This window comes from Mastomys coucha, chromosome X (genome assembly GCF_008632895.1).
Source record: "Mastomys coucha isolate ucsf_1 chromosome X, UCSF_Mcou_1, whole genome shotgun sequence".
NCBI classification, from domain to species: domain Eukaryota; kingdom Metazoa; phylum Chordata; class Mammalia; order Rodentia; family Muridae; genus Mastomys; species Mastomys coucha.
In genome coordinates this window covers 69,456,479-69,460,957 of record NC_045030.1, presented here as the reverse complement: position 1 = coordinate 69,460,957, position 4,479 = coordinate 69,456,479, and positions in this window count along the sequence as shown.

Sequence of the window (4,479 nt, the reverse complement as noted above, 5' to 3'; positions counted from 1 at the left end):
GGTTTTAAAACTTGCCAGTGTTAAGGAAAGTGAATTTAGAAATATGCATCCTAAATAATGATGTCACTAATTTTTGGTTCTTTCATTTGCTTTTCTTTTGATTTACACACAAATGGGATTTAGTGCCACAGTTACTATGCTGTGGTCTCCTGGATGCTGCAGCTGTCTTAGAGAGGTTTAGAACTGTGGCTGTGAGTGTTGAGGAAACCTATTGACATTATGTATTTGATTGATTCTGAAAGGTTGCATTGGAGCATGAAGAAAACATTTAAATAAAACAAGGTTCAAAACTAAAAACAAAAAAAAATGTTTTGTTTCTTGGTAATAAAATTAAATGCAAATAGCATGTTGGCTGAGTGAATAAATAAACATGGGATATATTCTTCTTGCTGGGTTGCCTCTTCTGTCCTCAGCTGGAGAGGATGCACCTAGCCTCTTAGAGTCTTGAAGTGACTGCATGGAAGGGATATCGAGGGGGAACTCCACCTACTCAGAGGAGTAGAGAAAGAAGATATGGGGAAGGATTATGGGAGAGGGTGACCAGGAGGCGGGCAGTAAATGGGATATAAACTGAATAAGTGCCAATGACCAGCCTTGGCTTGGGGAGGGGTTCTGAAAAAAGGGTGTCAAGGAGAAATAAAAAGAATAACTGGAAGTCAAATCGTGGTTCCAAGCTGGCAGCCTAAGTTCTGCTGAGTTGGCTTTGCAGAAGTCTCTCTCTCTCTCTCTCTCTCTCTCTCTCTCTCTCTCTCTCTCTCTCTCTCTCTGTTCTGCTGAGCTCTAGACTGTTTCTAATTATCGTGAAGTCATTAGCATTGACAGGCTAATCCTTGGAAGGAAAGAGTCCTCCACTGCTAGTGGGTCCAGAAAATATGTATATTATTACACAAATAAGCCTTCCACTCTCAGCAGCCTTGGACACTTGTGGAGGCTCACACTGGGGGCCCTGTCCCAGAGCCAGGAACAATGTCACTTTATTCCTACCAAGGCCACACCAGACTCATTAAATAAGTAAAAAAAAATTAATTTACTTTAAAAAATACTATTATCCCTTTGTATATATGAGCTCTACTTCTGTGAATTTAACCAACTGAAAATCGAAAAGATTTGGGGAAATTGGTGTCTGAATGCAGACTTTATTTATTGTCATTATTCTGTAAACAATACAAGCTAACAAAAATCTACATCTGATTTACATTATACAAAATATAATAAAAATCTGGAAATGTTATAAAATATAAAAGAGAATATGCATATGGTATATACATGTTCCATTTTATATAATGAAATTCAGTATCCATGAATTTTGACATTCACAGAAGAGCTTGGACCTAATCTTTTTGAATACTGATTGACAAGACAGCTGTATAATATGAAAACAATTTAAGAAACAGTAAACACACTAGCTACAGGAGACTGATTCTATCTGAACAAGAAAAATAGATGAGATATTGCATTTTCATAATTTCTGTCCAGGATATAGGTGCCATCTATTCCAGAGTATGATTGATAGAGTTATCTTGCTTTCTTTAATATGTCCCTTTTGTAGTGAGAATTTTGGTCTCTTTCAAAACTCAGAAATATTCTAACACTGTGTTTTCATTTTAAGCCCAGGTGTACGCTATGGTGCTACTCCAGACTGTGCACAGCAGCTGACTATGATTTGTCTCATACTCTAGGAGGGGTGTGATTTTGCCAGAGGCAGATAGTTTCTGTGATTGCATGATGTTTGGAATTCTGGAGAGTTTTTAGAGGATGCATAAATACTATATGCAACCCAAGAGAGTTGTGTAGGTTAGTTGTTGTTGGTTGGTAGGTGGATGCTGTTGGTTACACTTAAGCAGTTTTGTGTAAGGAAGAAACAAGAACAGGAACTTCAAGCCCCTAATCAGCAAGTAGTCTAATGATATATTGTCCTTTTTCCCCTTTATCCTTCTTTTCCTCTCATATGTAGTGTTAATGGGTTGAAAGAATAGAAGAAAAATAACCCACAAAGTAGCCGAAAGTACAGCTACACTCTTTCTTTAATATCACTTCAATATGTCTCTTTAATAAGAGAATCTACCTCTTATACTAAGCTATCTAGCACTTGCTTCCATGCTGTGTATCTTAAAAATATTATGAAATTGACAATTACTTAAATTTAGTGTTATATCAAACATAGACATAAAGCACATAATCATTAACATATTTGTCAGAAATAGTTGAGTTCTACAAAGAGTTCAAAATCTTTCTACTTTCAACTATATTGTGAAATATTGTTGTTCTATTTATGAAGCTATATAAACCCTTTATCTCAACTCCTTTGGAACATTATCCTCCTTATCTGTGATTGATTATCAGCCTTTCCAAGTACTGTTTTATTTTCACATATTTTTCAGTTCAGCCTCTAGGTAGGTCAATTCTCTTTGGTCAGTTGTATGATCTCTTCCCTATGGCTCCTTCACAACACAGTGCTGGACAACTATACTCTATTGTATAAATATAAAAATGAATGAGAAGGGCATCCTATTTTAGCACTGTAGTACGGGTAGCTGGGTTTCAGAGGCATATCTGTTGTTAGGATACTATGATCCTATAAGAGACAGAAGCAGTTGAGCAATGGCACATTACCAGAATAGCAACAAACATACAGATACAGATCCAAAGAGAACTAGGGAAGAAATGGGGGACAGAATGGATTGGCAAACTGAAATTTGTCACAATATGTTCAGTTTAGGAATTGGTAAGGAGTTAGACTCTCAGGACAGGCAGCAAAGTTGTATAGTTTGAAACCCATATTCTGGATCCAAACAGGTATGAATTCTGTAGGCTTAGATTTTTCAAAACCTCCTTTATTTAATGTTCTTAAGGGCTTCATCCTCCCTTCTGGCCCACCAACCGGAGGTAGGGGAAATGAGGTTAATAAGAAAAGGGAGCAGGGCAGTGGTGGTGCATGCCTTTAATCCCAGCAGTTGGGAGGCAGAGGCAGGTGGATTTCTAAGTTCGAGGCCAGCCTGGTCTACAGAGAGTGAGTTCCAGGACAGCCATGGCTACACAGAGAAACCCAGTCTCCAAAAACAAAAAGCAAGAAGAAGAAGAAGAAGAAGAAGAAGAAGAAGAAGAAGAAGAAGAAGAAGAAGAAGAAGAAGAAGAAGAAGAAGAAGAAGAAGAAGTAGAAGAAGAAGAAGTAGAAGTAGAAGTAGAAGTAGAAGTAGAAGTAGAAGTAGAAGAAGGCGAAGACGGAGACGAAGAAGAAGAAAATGGAGTTGTGGACTTGTTTACCTGTTTAGAAGTAGTTCCTTGGGGGTGATTCCACTTTCTGTTGTTAAGTATATAAGTATACAAGCAGTCCAGCTCAATACCAAACACCAAACATGAATTAGTCTTAGCAGCACAATCCAGAAGAAATAGCAAGGCTTCACTGAATCAGCACGAGTCAGCAAAAGTAGCCAGAATCTGCACCCAGAATCAGCCAGAACACCACTAGTTCTCTGGTGCTTTTCTCTCTTGGAAGTGAAGATCAGCGAAGGTCAGCAAAGACCACCAAAGCATTGCATGGTATAGCAATGCAGGAGCATCCTCTCACTGTCTGTGGAGTTCTATTTATATTCTTTCTAAACATCATATGCCCTCTCAAGTGTCTGTTTTCAGCAAAGCATCACATATCCTTTCAAAAGACAGCTTCCAAAAAACATCATGTAACACAACTGAGTTGTTAAAGAAACCAGATATTCAATCATTTTATTTTTCTAGCTATTTAGATTCTGAACAAACCACTTTACTTAATTTTTATAAACAAATATTGGAGATGAATTTAATTTCCCAAATTATTTTTGAAAAATAAAAAACAGAAGAGAGGTAGCAAAGTATGGATGTAGAGTATATGCTTGCTCAACATGCTCATACTTCTTTCTTTCTTTTCTGCAACAGACATGGTGGGGTGGAGCTGAAATGGAAGATTAATTTCAGGTGGGTGAAAGCAAGAAGAGGTCAACTACCAGGATCTACCAGGATGTTGTTCCCTCTAAATTCACCAATCTGGCAAAGTTAGGTTGTATATAGGTCTTCATATTAGGTTTATATTCAATAATGAATATTACATTAGTTTCCTTCTATTATATTTGTGGGTGATTGAAAATATTTTCTCTGGTGCAACTAAAATATCACAGTGAAATGTACTTAATTTACTTAATGAATATTAGTTATGTAACTCAAGAACATTACTGTATAATGGAGGTTAGGACTGAGGAGGGTAGAAGGAAAAAAACAACAGAAAAAATTAGAATGGAAATTAGATTTAAACATTCCCTCTCATGTTATAAATCACCACAGCAAACTAAGCCAAAGGAAAAGGAAAAAGTGAGGCCAATTAGAGTCTTACCTTGTAAGAGCATAAAGCATAATTCAGTTCCTTTAAGATTCATATCATGGGGGCTGGAGAGTTGGCTCAGCGGTTAAGAGCACTGACTGCTCATCCGAAGGTCCTGAGTTCAAATC